This window comes from Oncorhynchus keta, chromosome 26 (genome assembly GCF_023373465.1).
Source record: "Oncorhynchus keta strain PuntledgeMale-10-30-2019 chromosome 26, Oket_V2, whole genome shotgun sequence".
NCBI classification, from domain to species: Eukaryota; Metazoa; Chordata; class Actinopteri; order Salmoniformes; family Salmonidae; genus Oncorhynchus; species Oncorhynchus keta.
In genome coordinates this window covers 43,838,555-43,855,572 of record NC_068446.1, presented here as the reverse complement: position 1 = coordinate 43,855,572, position 17,018 = coordinate 43,838,555, and the positions used below count along the sequence as shown (strand labels likewise).

The 17,018-nt window shown below is 45.6% G+C and overlaps 2 long non-coding RNA genes across 17 annotated transcripts; one reads left to right on the top strand and one right to left on the bottom strand.

Moving 5' to 3' along the window:
- The first annotated feature begins 2,397 nt into the window (after nucleotides 1-2,397).
- Nucleotides 2,398-11,726, top strand: LOC127912155 (uncharacterized). 14 transcript variants are annotated; one of them, XR_008081185.1, is made up of 7 exons: nucleotides 2,398-4,276; nucleotides 4,508-4,958; nucleotides 5,141-5,400; nucleotides 5,633-5,764; nucleotides 6,012-6,256; nucleotides 6,711-6,801; nucleotides 7,074-7,262. It is a non-coding gene; the product is annotated as an uncharacterized LOC127912155 (long non-coding RNA). The 14 variants fall into 14 exon arrangements; XR_008081183.1 differs by having other exon boundaries at nucleotides 4,473-4,958; XR_008081186.1 differs by having other exon boundaries at nucleotides 3,875-4,276; nucleotides 4,543-4,958.
- Nucleotides 4,900-7,813, bottom strand: LOC127912156 (uncharacterized). 3 transcript variants are annotated; one of them, XR_008081198.1, is made up of 3 exons: nucleotides 7,755-7,813; nucleotides 7,212-7,484; nucleotides 4,900-5,005 (listed from the first exon to the last, which is right to left on the bottom strand). It is a non-coding gene; the product is annotated as an uncharacterized LOC127912156 (long non-coding RNA). The 3 variants fall into 3 exon arrangements; XR_008081196.1 differs by lacking the exon at nucleotides 4,900-5,005 and adding an exon at nucleotides 5,381-5,525; XR_008081197.1 differs by lacking the exon at nucleotides 4,900-5,005 and adding an exon at nucleotides 6,520-6,667.
- Nucleotides 11,727-17,018: the final 5,292 nt, after the last annotated feature.

The following is a 17,018-nucleotide window of genomic DNA, read 5'->3' as shown; positions in this document are numbered from 1 at the left end:
AGGTGATTGTAGATTGATTGTGATTTGTAGACTGTACATGTATTTGTCTGTCTGTGACTGTGGAAGACCAGGGGCAGGAGAATCTCTCATTTCATGATTTTGTCTAAACCGCTCTGTGTTCTGGAAGAGAGAGTGGAAACATTTGTATTTTTCTGCTAATTCTGCTGTTTTCCCCTGTTCTGTCCGGACCTCATCAACCCAGCTGGCCAGAACGTTCTGCTCTAAGATTTTCCTATCGCACAGCATTATTTTTGCCACATTCAATGGGAATGGCTTGGGGGGCTCTTTGTTATTTTTTTGGTGTTTGAATGTAAGAAATCAGATGGAAACCAGTACTGTGATCTGTAAGAGAACATCAGACCCATAGACAGTCAGCGTACTCTCTCTCTCTCTCTCTCTCTCTCTCTCTCTCTCTCTCTCTCTCTCTCTCTCTCTCTCTCTCTCTCTCTCTCTCTCTCTCTCTCTCTCTCAATTCAATTTCAATTCAATTCAATTCAAGGGCTTTATTGGCATGGGAAACATGTGTTAACATTGCCAAAGCAAGTGAGGTAGACAACATACAAAGTGAATATATAAAGTGAAAAACAACAAAAATTAACAGTAAACATTACACATACTCTCTCTCTCTCTCTCTCTCTCTCTTGTGATTGGTTAGTCAGTGTGCTGTAACATGCTGGGCCACTCCAGTCCCCTTCAGAACAATCATCCAACGGAGGAACAGAGGAACCCTGTTTTGACAGCCTAGTGCCTGGGGTGTCACAGCACGTTACGCTCCCATTCCACTGTCAGGGAGGAGCAGAACAGACTCTCTACACTCGGTCTTGTCCTCTCTCCTCTCCTCTCCACCCTTTCCTCTCTCCTCTCCCTTCTCCACAGCCCTCCTCTCTCCTCTCTCCCTTCTCCACAGCCCTCTCATCCCTCTCCAAGTTCCTCTCCCCAGCCTTCCACAACTCTCATAACAGCCTCCCTCTCCCTTTCTCTCTCCTCAGCCCTCCTCTACCCCCCTGGCCCTCCAGCTAAACATAATGAGCCGTGCAGGCTAGGGGGCTAGGAGTCAGGGAGTAGGGGGCTAGGAGTCAGGGAGTAGGGGGCTAGGAGTCAGGGAGTAGGGGGCTAGGAGTCAGGGAGTAGGGGGCTAGGAGTCAGGGAGTAGGGGGCTAGGAGTCAGGGAGTAGGGTGTAGGGAGCAGGGTGTAGGGAGCATTGGGTAGGGGGCTAGGAGTCAGGGAGTAGGGTGTAGGGAGCAGGGTGTAGGGAGCAGGGTGTAGGGAGCAGGGTATAGGGAGCAGGGTGTAGGGAGCAGGGTGTAGGGTAGGGAGCAGGGTGTAGGGAGCAGGGTGTAGGGAGCAGGGTGTAGGGAGCAGGGTGTAGGGAGTAGAGTGTAGGGAGTAGGGTGTAGGGAGCAGGGTGTAGGGAGTAGAGTGTAGGGAGTCAGGGTGTAGGGAGCAGGGTGTAGGGAGTAGGGTGTAGGGAGCAGGGTGTAGGGTAGGGAGCAGGGTGTAGGGAGCAGGGTGTAGGGAGCAGGGTGTAGGGAGCAGGGTGTAGGGAGCAGAGTGTAGGGAGCAGGGTGTAGGGAGTAGGGTGTAGGGAGCAGGGTGTAGGGAGCAGGGTGTAGGGAGCAGGGTGTAGGGAGCAGGGTGTAGGGAGTAGGATGTAGGGAGCAGGGTGTAGGGAGCAGGGTGTAGGGAGCAGGGTGTAGGGAGCAGAGTGTAGGGAGCAGGGTGTAGGGAGCATTGGGTAGGGAGTAGGGTGTAGGGAGCAGGGTGTAGGGAGCATTGGGTAGGGAGTAGGGTGTAGGGAGCATTGGGTAGGGAGCAGGGAGCAGGGTGTAGGGAGCAGGGTGTAGGGAGCATTGGGTAGGGAGCAGGGTGTAGGGAGCATGGTGTAGGGAGCAAGGTGTAGGGAGCAGGGTGTAGGGAGCAGGGTGTAGGGAGCAACCTACCAGAGACAGATCACATGACTGGGAACAACAAACCTACCAGAGACAGATCACATGACTGGGAACAACAAACCTACCAGAGACAGATCACATGACTGGGAACAACAAACCTACCAGAGACAGATCACATGACTGGGAACAACAAACCTACCAGAGACAGATCACATGACTGAGAACAACAAACCTACCAGAGACAGATCACATGACTGGGAACAACAAACCTACCAGAGACAGATCACATGACTGGGAACAACAAACCTACCAGAGACAGATCACATGACTGAGAACAACAAACCTACCAGAGACAGATCACATGACTGAGAACAACAAACCTACCAGAGACAGATCACATGACTGAGAACAACAAACCTACCAGAGACAGATCACATGACTGAGAACAACAAACCTACCAGAGACAGTAGCTGTTATCTCAGACAGAAACAGAAACAGAGACAGTAGCTGTTATCTCAGGCAGAAACAGGGACAGTAACTGTTATCTCTGACAGAAACAGAGACAGGGACAGTAGCTGTTATCTCAGACAGAAACAGAGACAGGGACAGTAGCTGTTATCTCAGAAAGAAAAAGGGACAGCAACTGTTATCTCAGACAGAAACAGAGACAGTGACATTAGCTGTTATCTCAGACAGAAACAGAAACAGGGACAGTAGCTGTTATCTCAGACAGAAACAGAGACAGGGACAGTAGCTGTTATCTCAGACAGAGACAGAGACAGGGACAGTAGCTGTTATCTCAGACAGAAACAGAAACAGGGACAGTAGCTGTTATCTCAGACAGAAACAGAGACAGTAGCTGTTATCTCAGACAGAAACAGGGACAGTAGCTGTTATCTCAGACAGAAACAGGGACAGTAGCTGTTATCTCAGACAGAAACAGGGACAGGGACAGTAGCTGTTATCTCAGACAGAAACAGGGACAGTGACAGTAGATGTTATGTCAGACAGAAACAGAAACAGAGACAGTAGCTGTTATCTCAGACAGAAACAGAAACAGAGACAGTAGCTGTTATCTCAGACAGAAACAGAAACAGAGACAGTAGCTGTTATCTCAGACAGAAACAGAAACAGAGACAGTAGCTGTTATCTCAGACAGAAACAGAGACAGGGACAGTAGCTGTTATCTCAGACAGAAACAGGGACAGTAGCTGTTATCTCAGACAGAAACAGGGACAGTGACAGTAGCTGTTATCTCAGACAGAAACAGAAACAGTAGCTGTTATCTCAGACAGAAACAGAGACAGTAGCTGTTATCTCAGCCAGAAACAGGGACAGTAGCTGTTATCTCAGACAGAAACAGAAACAGGGACAGTAGCTGTTATCTCAGCCAGAAACAGAGACAGTAGCTGTTATCTCAGACAGAAACAGAGACAGTAGCTGTTATCTCAGACAGAAACAGAGACAGGGACAGTAGCTGTTATCTCAGACAGAGACAGGGACAGTAGATGTTATCTCAGACAGAAACAGAGACAGTAGCTGTTATCTCAGACAGAAACAGAAACAGGGACAGTAGCTGTTATCTCAGACAGGAACAGAAACAGTGACAGTAGCTGTTATCTCAGACAGAAACAGGGACAGTAGCTGTTATCTCAGACAGAAACAGAGACAGTGACAGTAGATGTATCTCAGACAGGAACAGAAACAGGGACAGTAGCTGTTATCTCAGACAGAAACAGAGACAGTGACAGTAGCTGTTATCTCAGACAGAAACAGGGACAGTAGCTGTTATCTCAGACAGAAACAGGGACAGTAGCTGTTATCTCAGACAGAAACAGGGACAGTAGCTGTTATCTCAGACAGAAACAGGGACAGTAGCTGTTATCTCAGACAGAAACAGTGACCGTATCTCCCTACACACTGCATCTATACTGCTTGCATCCCAAAGAGTACCCTGTTCCCTATATAGTGCATTACTTTTGACCAGAGAGTTGTGCACTAGATAGGGAATAGGGTTTCATTGGGAACATAGACCATCCATACTCTGACATGTTCATTCATGGGACCAAGCCCAACTTCATAATAGTCACAAACGTACCCTCCCTTGCTTCTTCCTCCCTCCTTCCCTCCGCTTCCCTCTTCTCCCCTCTTTTTCCCGAATGCAAATAACTGAAAGCTTTATTGGCATAAGGGGTCAGAGCAGTTTGCCAAAGGATTAGCTAATTATCGTTCTTGGTCTGACTCAGGTTGTTTGTCCAGTTCCTCCATCCCTCAGTGTCAGGTTGTTTGTCCAGTTCCTCCATCCCTCAGTGTCAGGTTGTTTGTCCAGTTCCTCCATCCCTCAGTGTCAGGTTGTTTGTCCAGTTCCTCCATCCCTCAGTGTCAGGTTGTTTGTCCAGTTCATTTACATTTACATTTACATTTAAGTCATTTAGCAGACCCTTATCCAGAGTGTCAAATTGGTGTTGACAACCAGTGGAACAGCCACTTGCATCTAAATCTTGTTGGGGAGAAGGGGGGTGAGAAGGATTACTTACCCTTACTTACCCTATCCTAGGTAGTTCCTCCATCCTCAGTGTCAGGTTGTTTGTCCAGTTCCTCCATCCCTCAGTGTCAGGTTGTTTGTCCAGTTCCTCCATCCCTCAGTGTCAGGTTGTTTGTCCAGTTCCTCCATCCCTCAGTGTCAGGTTGTTTGTCCAGTTCCTCCATCCCTCAGTGTCAGGTTGTTTGTTGAAGGTAAACGCTTAGTGCCGGTAGAGGACAATTCTTCCTTTAGTTCTCTGAATCCTGTTCTCAACACATTGTAGTTGTTACCTGGCCATTGTTCAGGTACTGATGCTCTGGTACCAAAATATAGATTGGATCCTCTAGGTCAGGTTCCCGGATCGATATTATGTTTAGGTTTAATCTAGGTCAGGTTCCGGGATAGATATTATGTCTAGGTTTAATCTGGGTCAGAGGAACTGGCCCTCTGTGTCTTCCTTGACTAGTCAGTAGATGATAAGGTGTGCTCAGCCAGACGACCTCCCCTAAAGCTAGGTTTAATCTGGGTCAGGTTCCTGGGTCAGGTTCCTTGACTAGTTAGTAGATGATAAAGTGTGCTCAGCCAGACGACCTCCTCTAAAGCTAGGTTTAATCTGGGTCAGGTTCCTGGGTCAGGTTCCTTGACTAGTTAGTAGATGATAAAGTGTGCTCAGCCAGACGACCTCCTCTAAAGCTAGGTTTAATCTGGGTCAGGTTCCTGGGTCAGGTTCCTTGACTAGTCAGTAGATGATAAAGTGTGCTCAGCCAGACGACCTCCCCTAAAGCTAGGTTTAATCTGGGTCAGGTTCCTGGGTCAGGTTCCTTGACTAGTCAGTAGATGATAAAGTGTGCTCAGCCAGACGACCTCCCCTAAAGCTAGGTTTAATCTGGGTCAGGTTCCTGGGTCAGGTTCCTTGACTAGTCAGTAGATGATAAAGTGTGCTCAGCCAGACGACCTCCCCTAAAGCTAGGTTTAATCTGGGTCAGGTTCCTTGACTAGTCAGTAGATGATAAAGTGTGCTCAGCCAGACGACCTCCCCTAAAGCTAGGTTTAATCTGGGTCAGGTTCCTTGACTAGTCAGTAGATGATAAGGTGTGCTCAGCCAGACGACCTCCCCTAAAACTAGGTTTAATCTGGGTCAGGTTCCTTGACTAGTCAGTAGATGATAGTGTGCTCAGCCAGACGGCCTCCCCTAAAGCTAGGTTTAATCTGGGTCAGGTTCCTGGGTCAGGTTCCTTGACTAGTCAGTAGATGATAAAGTGTGCTCAGCCAGACGACCTCCCCTAAAGCTAGGTTTAATCTGGGTCAGGTTCCTGGGTCAGGTTCCTTGACTAGTCAGTAGATGATAAAGTGTGCTCAGCCAGACGGCCTCCCCTAAAGCTAGGTTTAATCTGGGTCAGGTTCCTGGGTCAGGTTCCTTGACTAGTCAGTAGATGATAAAGTGTGCTCAGCCAGACGACCTCCCCTAAAGCTAGGTTTAATCTGGGTCAGGTTCCTTGACTAGTCAGTAGATGATAAAGTGTGCTCAGCCAGACGACCTCCCCTAAAGCTAGGTTTAATCTGGGTCAGGTTCCTTGACTAGTCAGTAGATGATAAGGTGTGCTCAGCCAGACGACCTCCCCTAAAGCTAGGTTTAATCTGGGTCAGGTTCCTGGGTCAGGTTCCTTGACTAGTCAGTAGATGATAAAGTGTGCTCAGCCAGACGACCTCCCCTAAAGCTAGGTTTAATCTGGGTCAGGTTCCTGGGTCAGGTTCCTTGACTAGTCAGTAGATGATAAAGTGTGCTCAGCCAGACGACCTCCCCTAAAGCTAGGTTTAATCTGGGTCAGGTTCCTGGGTCAGGTTCCTTGACTAGTCAGTAGATGATAAGGTGTGCTCAGCCAGACGACCTCCCCTAAAGCTAGGTTTAATCTGGGTCAGGTTCCTGGGTCAGGTTCCTTGACTAGTCAGTAGATGATAAGGTGTGCTCAGCCAGACGACCTCCCCTAAAGCTAGGTTTAATCTGGGTCAGGTTCCTGGGTCAGGTTCCTTGACTAGTCAGTAGATGATAAGGTGTGCTCAGCCAGACGACCTCCCCTAAAGCTAGGTTTAATCTGGGTCAGGTTCCTGGGTCAGGTTCCTTGACTAGTCAGTAGATGATAAGGTGTGCTCAGCCAGACGACCTCCCCTAAAGCTAGGTTTAATCTGGGTCAGGTTCCTGGGTCAGGTTCCTTGACTAGTCAGTAGATGATAAGGTGTGCTCAGCCAGACGACCTCCCTAAAGCTAGGTTTAATCTGGGTCAGGTTCCTGGGTCAGGTTCCTTGACTAGTCAGTAGATGATAAAGTGTGCTCAGCCAGACGACCTCCCCTAAAGCTAGGTTTAATCTGGGTCAGGTTCCTGGGTCAGGTTCCTTGACTAGTTAGTAGATGATAAAGTGTGCTCAGCCAGACGACCTCCCCTAAAGCTAGGTTTAATCTGGGTCAGGTTCCTGGGTCAGGTTCCTTGACTAGTTAGTAGATGATAAAGTGTGCTCAGCCAGACGACCTCCCCTAAAGCTAGGTTTAATCTGGGTCAGGTTCCTGGGTCAGGTTCCTTGACTAGTCAGTAGATGATAAAGTGTGCTCAGCCAGACGACCTCCCTAAAGCTAGGTTTAATCTGGGTCAGGTTCCTGGGTCAGGTTCCTTGACTAGTCAGTAGATGATAAAGTGTGCTCAGCCAGACGACCTCCCCTAAAGCTAGGTTTAATCTGGGTCAGGTTCCTGGGTCAGGTTCCTTGACTAGTCAGTAGATGATAAAGTGTGCTCAGCCAGACGACCTCCCCTAAAGCTAGGTTTAATCTGGGTCAGGTTCCTGGGTCAGGTTCCTTGACTAGTCAGTAGATGATAAAGTGTGCTCAGCCAGACGACCTCCCCTAAAGCTAGGTTTAATCTGGGTCAGGTTCCTGGGTCAGGTTCCTTGACTAGTCAGTAGATGATAAAGTGTGCTCAGCCAGACGACCTCCCCTAAAGCTAGGTTTAATCTGGGTCAGGTTCCTGGGTCAGGTTCCTTGACTAGTCAGTAGATGATAAAGTGTGCTCAGCCAGACGACCTCCCTAAAGCTAGGTTTAATCTGGGTCAGGTTCCTGGGTCAGGTTCCTTGACTAGTCAGTAGATGATAAAGTGTGCTCAGCCAGACGACCTCCCTAAAGCTAGGTTTAATCTGGGTCAGGTTCCTGGGTCAGGTTCCTTGACTAGTCAGTAGATGATAAAGTGTGCTCAGCCAGACGACCTCCCTAAAGCTAGGTTTAATCTGGGTCAGGTTCCTGGGTCAGGTTCCTTGACTAGTCAGTAGATGATAAAGTGTGCTCAGCCAGACGACCTCCCCTAAAGCTAGGTTTAATCTGGGTCAGGTTCCTGGGTCAGGTTCCTTGACTAGTCAGTAGATGATAAAGTGTGCTCAGCCAGACGACCTCCCCTAAAGCTAGGTTTAATCTGGGTCAGGTTCCTGGGTCAGGTTCCTTGACTAGTCAGTAGATGATAAGGTGTGCTCAGCCAGACGACCTCCCCTAAAGCTCACCCCTTCAGTTGTTTTACGAGGCATTTGGTGTAAAACAAGGTGTGACTACTCCCTATCAGATATAAAGTAATAATATTTTTGGGTTTCCATTTTGCCTGTTGGTCTGTGTTTGTGTACAGTACGTGTGTGTTTGGTGTTCCTGTGTTTAAGGGTTTTTGTTTCTCTCTGTTTTTTTTTTTTTTTTGAGAAGAAAAAAAAAGGAAAAAAAAAAAAAGAGTTTGTTTCTGTACATATTGTTGTTGACAAATGATGAGCTATTTGTTTGCTGTACTCTGCAATACGTTTCAACCTTTCAGATGACTATAATGGTTAGAACTGCCCTTCTTGAACAAGGGCTCTTGATGTCTGCTGTTATGTGCTGTTGGAGGTGACAGTCGGGAGGGGAGGTCGGAGGAGCGAGAGACAGAGATACCCCAACACACTTCCCAGACCAGAACAATCTCTTCAATACTATGTCACTACGGCAACAAAACAAAACAAAACAGAAATCTTCACAGTTACAAACATGAACAAATATCGGATGCTTTTACGCTCATATAAAGCACCGTATTATTTTGGAGATTGTCATCTGACACGACAGACTAGTCCCACAGTAATATCACCACCCAAAACAACAACAGCCTCTACAGTCACTGAAACATTTTGTTTAACCTTTATTTAACTAGGCCAGTTAAAAACACATGATTATTTACAATGACGGCCTACCAGGGAACAGTGGGTTAACTGCCTTGTTCAGGGGAACAGTGGGGTTAACTGCCTTGTTCAGGGGAACAGTGGGGTTAACTGCCTTGTTCAGGGGAACAGTGGGTTAACTGCCTTGTTCAGGGGAACAGTGGGTTAACTGCCTTGTTCAGGGGCAGAACTACAGATTTTTACTTTGTCACCCCGGATGACACTGGACCAATGGTGTGCCGCCCTAACCCAATCACAGCCGGATGTGATACAGCCTGGATTCAAACCAGGGACCGTAGTGACGCCTCTTGCTCTGAGATGCAGTGCCTTAGACCGCTGCGCCACTCGGGAGCCCAAATGCTTCTCAACCTCAGCCTATAATTAAACTTAGTGTGGTGTGTTAGATTAGATATAGATGGGACAAAAGCATCTCAGATCAATAATTATTAATTAATTTAATTAATCATAGCAATTTGACTAGAAAGCTCATGGTTGCCAGTCCACCCATCACCTACACTTGAGTGTGGAAAACCTTTTCTAAGAATTGTATTTCTATTGGGCTCCTCCTCGTCGCTCCGCCGTGGTCACTTGGAATTCTTTGGTAGACGGCTGTTCCCCCCGCATCGCTTCCCTCCCTCTGCCGTAGTGCATTCAGAGAGGGCTATATGTTCCTCAATGCCGGTCCCCTCCCTCTGCAGTGGTAGCTTGGCATTCCCTCTCACCCCTATCAGCTCCTACAGAAAGGAGCCTGGCTAACTGGCTGTATGGGGGGTTTACTGTAAAACCGTGGTGTTATAGAGTATTAACTGTAGAATATGATGTCACGCTGTCTGTTTAAATCAACGCTCAACCCTATTATTCATAGGTTGCACCTCCGTCACTCGGTCGCGTCGTGCGGTTGGTATGAACGTTCTCAAGCCGCCCTCTACCGGCGGCGCAATAGTGGTGCCCGGAAAATGTTATTAACCCCAGTCATTCTGGACGGAGGCTGACGAATTGTTTAGTCTAAATTACACTATAGTGCCTGGAAATACGATGACATTGCTAAAGTACTCAAATGTTTTGTAAGAAAACAAGCGTTGCCAGTATTATAATGTTGTCAATTTTACTTTTAAACAGATGGGAATGTTGCCATTATATATAAAATAAAAATAGCTTTGACTCCTGAATGGCATTGTATTTCCAAGACACTGTAATGCACATTTGTTTAAATCTTCATCGGCGATAAATGCCAATGCGTTAAGTAAAATGCTCAGTTGGGTATCAGTCCAAAACGACCTACCAAACAATAGCGACAAAACATTAACTTTAGACGTGTTAAGGCATCAGCATGTTTCAGTTCAGGTGGCGACAAAACCGACCGATGTGCTTCTATAATTCCCGTATAATACCTTCGCTTGAAAAAACGAGAAAAGTAAGTGCCATTAGTACGGTTTGTCCCTTTTGAGAAGCCGTAGCCAGTACACACTTCCTCAAAGTAGTGAGACCCGAATAAAAAAAAATGTAAGAAATCTTTCATTCATTTTGACGTTTTTTTGCAGAGGTCTTAGTTGCGTCATTTTACATCTAACTAAGATATTTGGTGAAGTATTTCTCAATGAAAACATGTGGATGAAAACGCTTCGTCTCGTCTCGAACGACAACAAAGACTTTATTGAAGAATCCCAACAGTCGACCAATCACGTAGGAAGGGTCGAGTACTTTGGGTGTGTGTCCGAACAGCCCAAAACCTCCTTTCCAACCAATGTCCAAAACTAACAAAACCGTCACAAAATGTCATCATTATATATGCACGAACTCTTCCCCAATTGTTTCGGCTGGGAAGTATACAGACGCCTTTAGTTCCAGGCACGTTTATAAGAAACAGAAGGAAAAAAATGATTTTACCCCTGAACAATGTTGAAACATATATTGGGGGACTAGGGTTGCAAAATTCTGGTAACTTTAGATTCTAGATCCTGGTTGGGTGGATTCTAGATTTCCTCATGATTCCTTCCTGATTCTGGAAATCTTCCAAAAGGACATTTACACCAATAACAGAATAACAACCCCAGAGCTTTTGTTATTGTTAGACCGATGTGATGACCTTCTGAGTGCCTGTTTCCCGGCACCAGACTGGAGGTGCCAAACACCAGGTCCAACCAAATCCCAGTGACCTCCCAGTGTCCCCTAGCTTCCCAGTCCTATTTTGAGACAAACCTGGGCTCTAAAAAAAAATGACGTGCTGTTTTGGTGCGGTACGCTCAGAGAAGTACACTCTGTTTCAGAGCCAGCCATCAGACCTGCAGGTGTCTGCAAAAAAACACTCCCCTCCCTAGTTCTCCATATGCTCTGTTCCTGAGTAGCTGGCAGCTCTGTGTGTGTGTCTATGTGTCTGTGTGTGTGTTCAGGAGAGAGCTTATCATTGTCAGACGGCTTTCAGTGTTGACTAGGACACAGACATGATCCTCACAGCTGATACACTGGCAAGGACACACACACACACAAATATACACACACACGCTGGCCATTTACAATCTGTCTAGCAAGGTCAACAAAATAAATATACCACTGATCTTAACCGGCTGAAAAATTCAAATGTAGAGCCCCCTTATACCTACATGCACACCTCTGTGGATAAATAGTTTATTATCATTCTCTGCCTTCATGTTGTGAAGTTCCTTTACATTTAGACCTCAAGGTCAAATTTCTTCCTGTGTGTGAACGGTACACTAGCCCTCTCCCTCTTCTCTCCATCTCTCCCAGACCCCACCTCATCAACAGACTGCTCTAACTTTCAACACACAAATTGTGATGTGTACAATCTGATTTAATGTACTTATGTCTTTTTTTGTTTAGTTTTTTTTGTGCCAACTTTGTATAGTGTATAAACATCTCTAAATATATGAAAAACGACACTATAGATGTTAGCTTCCTGGAACATGCAGGGTAATAGGGTATACTTGGTCGACTTCAAGACAAAACGTAGAGCCGCTATAAAGCTAGTTATCGAGAACATCCTGCTTTGTGTAGAAATCTGGTGTGTCACCACGGTCCCTTTTTATATTCTAGGTTTCGTTTTTTTGTGTTGATGTTTTTTTAAATACACCCGGTGGCATCCAAGGTGTTGTTGTTGTTTCTTCATTTTATTACTTTATTTACTTGTTTGTTGTTTTCTTGACGAGACGCAGCGAGGTTCTGGCAGCGCAGGAGAGTAAACGGGAACGCCGAACAGAACCCTGGTGTTAGTTAGTTAGTTAGGTGTCAGTCAGTCCATGGCAGTGCTCTTGTCATGTCTGTATCTTCTCTCTGACCCCTCTATCTCATTAGTGACCGTTTACACTGAATCTGACAGATGCCCTTCTTCCTCCTCCTTCCTCCTCAGTCTCCTCCTGCCCCTTCCTCCTCAGTCTCCTCCTGCCCCTTCCTCCTCAGCCTCCTCTCTCCTCCTCCTCCTTCCCCTTCCTCCTCAGCCTCCTCCTTCCTCCTTCCCCTTCCTCCTCAGCCTCCGCCTTCCCCTTCCTCCTCATCCTCCTCCTTCCCCTTCCTCCTTACTCCTCCTCCTTCCTCCTCATCCTCCTCTTTCCTCCTCCTCCTTCCCCTTCCTCCTTCCTCCTTCCTCCTCGCCCTCTTTCCTCCTCCTTCTCCTCCCTCCTCCTCCTTCCCATTCCTCCTTCCTCCTCGCCCTCTTTCCTCCTCCTCCTCCTTCCACCTCCTCATCCTCCTTCTCCCCTTCCTCCTCCAGCTATAAATTTCCTCACAGTCCATTGGTTCTCTCGCTACTGACTAGTCAACAGCAGTTTAGCACGCCTATTGTAGTTGGGAGGAATTCTCCATTTAATCCTCCTCTGCTTTATATCCTCCTTGGCCAGACTAGTCACCCTCCAACAACACAGTATAGTATACTGTCTCTACTAGTCACCCTCCAACAACACAGTATAGTATACTGTCTCTACAGTCACCCTCCAACAACACAGTATAGTATATACTAGTCTCTCCAACAACACAGTATAGTATACTGTCTCTCAGACAACAACACAGTATAGTATACTGTCTCTACTAGTCACCCTCCAACAACACAGTATAGTATACTGTCTCTACAGACTAGTCACCCTCCAACAACACAGTATAGTATACTGTCTCTACTAGTCACCCTCCAACAACACAGTATAGTATACTGTCTCTACAGACTAGTCACCCTCCAACAACACAGTATAGTATACTGTCTCTACTAGTCACCCTCCAACAACACAGTATAGTATACTGTCTCTACAGACTAGTCACCCTCCAACAACACAGTATAGTATACTGTCTCTACAGACTAGTCACTGTCCTACAACAACACAGTATAGTATACTGTCTCTACAGACTAGTCACCCTACAACAACACAGTATAGTATACTGTCTCTACAGACTAGTCACCCTCCAACAACACAGTATAGTATACTGTCTCTACAGACTAGTCACCCTCCAACAACACAGTATAGTATACTGTCTCTACTAGTCACCCTCCAACAACACAGTATAGTATACTGTCTCTACAGACTAGTCACCCTACAACAACACAGTATAGTATACTGTCTCTACAGACTAGTCACCCTCCAACAACACAGTATAGTATACTGTCTCTACAGTATAGTATAGACTAGTCACCCTCCAACAACACAGTATAGTATACTGTCTCTACAGACTACTGTCACCCTCCAACAACACAGTATAGTATACTGTCTCTACAGACTAGTCACCCTCCAACAACACAGTATAGTATACTGTCTCTACAGACTAGTCACCCTCCAACAACACAGTATAGTATACTGTCTCTCTACAGACAGTATAGTAGTCAGTCACCTCCAACAACACAGTATAGTATACTGTCTCTACAGACTAGTCACCCTCCCAAACAGTATAGTATACTGTCTCTACTAGTCACCCTCCAACAACACAGTATAGTATACTGTCTCTACAGACTAGTCACCCTCCAACAACACAGTATAGTATACTGTCTCTACAGACTAGTCACCCTACAACAACACAGTATAGTATACTGTCTCTATACTGTCTCAGACTAGTCACCCTACAACAACACAGTATAGTATACTGTCTCTACAGACTAGTCACCCTCCAACAACACAGTATAGTATACTGTCTCTACAGACTAGTCACCCTCCAACAACACAGTATAGTATACTGTCTCTACAGACTAGTCACCCTCCAACAACACAGTATAGTATACTGTCTCTACAGACTAGTCACCTCCAACACAGTCCATACTGTCTCTACAGTCACCCTCCAACAACACAGTATAGTATACTGTCTCTACAGACTAGTCACCCTCCAACAACACAGTATAGTATACTGTCTCTACAGACTAGTCACCCTACAACAACACAGTATAGTATACTGTCTCTACAGACTAGTCACCCTCCAACAACACAGTATAGTATACTGTCTCTACAGACTAGTCACCCTCCAACAACACAGTATAGTATACTGTCTCTACTAGTCCTCCAACAACACAGTATAGTATACTGTCTCACTAGTCACCCTCCAACAACACAGTATAGTATACTGTCTCTACAGACTAGTCACCCTCCAACAACACAGTATAGTATACTGTCTCTACAGACTAGTCACCCTACAACAACACAGTATAGTATACTGTCTCTACAGACTAGTCACCCTCCAACAACACAGTATAGTATACTGTCTCTACAGACTAGTCACCCTCCAACAACACAGTATAGTATACTGTCTCTACTAGTCACCCTCCAACAACACAGTATAGTATACTGTCTCTACAGACTAGTCACCCTCCAACAACACAGTATAGTATACTGTCTCTACAGACTAGTCACCCTACAACAACACAGTATAGTATACTGTCTCTACAGACTAGTCACCCTCCAACAACACAGTATAGTATACTGTCTCTACAGACTAGTACTGTCTCCTCACCCTCCAACAACACAGTATAGTATACTGTCTCTACTAGTCACCCTCCAACAACACAGTATAGTATACTGTCTCTACTAGTCACCCTCCAACAACACAGTATAGTATACTGTCTCTACTAGTCACCCTCCAACAACACAGTATAGTATACTGTCTCTACAGACTAGTCACCCTCCAACAACACAGTATAGTATACTGTCTCTACAGACTAGTCACCCTCCAACAACACAGTATAGTATACTGTCTCTACAGACTAGTCACCCTCCAACAACACAGTATAGTATACTGTCTCTACAGACTAGTCACCCTCCAACAACACAGTATAGTATACTGTCTCTACAGACTAGTCACCCTCCAACAACACAGTATAGTATACTGTCTCTACAGACTAGTCACCCTACAACAACACAGTATATATAGTACACTGTCTCTACAGACTAGTCACCCTCCAACAACACAGTATAGTATACTGTCTCTACTAGTCACCCTCCAACAACACAGTATAGTATACTGTCTCTACAGACTAGTCACCCTCCAACAACACAGTATAGTATACTGTCTCTAGTATACTAGTCACCCTCCAACAACACAGTATAGTATACTGTCTCTACAGACTAGTCACCCTACAACAACACAGTATAGTATACTGTCTCTACTAGTCACCCTCCAACAACACAGTATAGTATACTGTCTCTACAGACTAGTCACCCTCCAACAACACAGTATAGTATACTGTCTCTACAGACTAGTCACCTACAACAACAACACAGTATAGTATACTGTCTCTACAGACTAGTCACCCTCCAACAACACAGTATAGTATACTGTCTCTACAGACTAGTCACCCTCCAACAACACAGTATAGTACACTGTCTCTACTAGTCACCCTCCAACAACACAGTATAGTACACTGTCTCTACTAGTCACCCTCCAACAACACAGTATAGTATACTGTCTCTACAGACTAGTCACCCTCCAACAACACAGTATAGTATACTGTCTCTACAGACTAGTCACCCTCCAACAACACAGTATAGTACACTGTCTCTACTAGTCACCCTCCAACAACACAGTATAGTATACTGTCTCTACAGACTAGTCACCCTCCAACAACACAGTATAGTATACTGTCTCTACTAGTCACCCTCCAACAACACAGTATAGTATACTGTCTCTACAGACTAGTCACCCTCCAACAACACAGTATAGTACACTGTCTCTACTAGTCACCCTCCAACAACACAGTATAGTACACTGTCTCTACTAGTCACCCTCCAACAACACAGTATAGTACACTGTCTCTACTAGTCACCCTCCAACAACACAGTATAGTATACTGTCTCTCCAACAACACAGTATAGTATAGACTAGTCACCCTCCAACAACACAGTATAGTATACTGTCTCTACAGACTAGTCACCCTCCAACAACACAGTATAGTATACTGTCTCTACAGTCACCCTCCAACAACACAGTATAGTATACTGTCTCTACTAGTCATCCTCCAACAACACAGTATAGTACACTGTCTCTACAGACTAGTCACCCTCCAACAACACAGTATAGTATACTGTCTCTACTAGTCACCCTCCAACAACACAGTATAGTATACTGTCTCTACTAGTCACCCTCCAACAACACAGTATAGTATACTGTCTCTACTAGTCACCCTCCAACAACACAGTATAGTATACTGTCTCTACTAGTCACCCTCCAACAACACAGTATAGTGTACTGTCTCTACTAGTCACCCTCCAACAACACAGTATAGTACACTGTCTCTACAGACTAGTCACTCCTACAACAACACAGTATAGTATACTGTCTCTACAGACTAGTCACCTCCAACAACACAGTATAGTATACTGTCTCTACTAGTCACCCTACAACAACACAGTATAGTATACTATACTGTCTCAACACAGTATAGTATACTGTCTCTACTAGTCACCCTCAACAACAGTATAGTATAGTCTCTATAGTACCCTCCAACTAGTCTGTCTCTACAGACTAGTCACCCTACAACAACACAGTATAGTATACTGTCTCTACAGACTAGTCACCCTCCAACAACACAGTATAGTACACTGTCTCTACAGACTAGTCACCCTACAACAACACAGTATAGTATACTGTCTCTACAGACTAGTCACCCTCCAACAACACAGTATAGTACACTGTCTCTACAGACTAGTCACCCTCCAACAACACAGTATAGTGTACTGTCTCTACTAGTCACCCTCCAACAACACAGTATAGTATACTGTCTCTACTAGTCACCCTCCAACAACACAGTATAGTATACTGTCTCTACTAGTCACCCTCCAACAACACAGTATAGTATACTGTCTCTACAGACTAGTCACCCTCCAACAACACAGTATAGTATACTGTCTCTACAGACTAGTCACCCTCCAACAACACAGTATAGTATACTGTCTCTACTAGTCACCCTCCAACAAC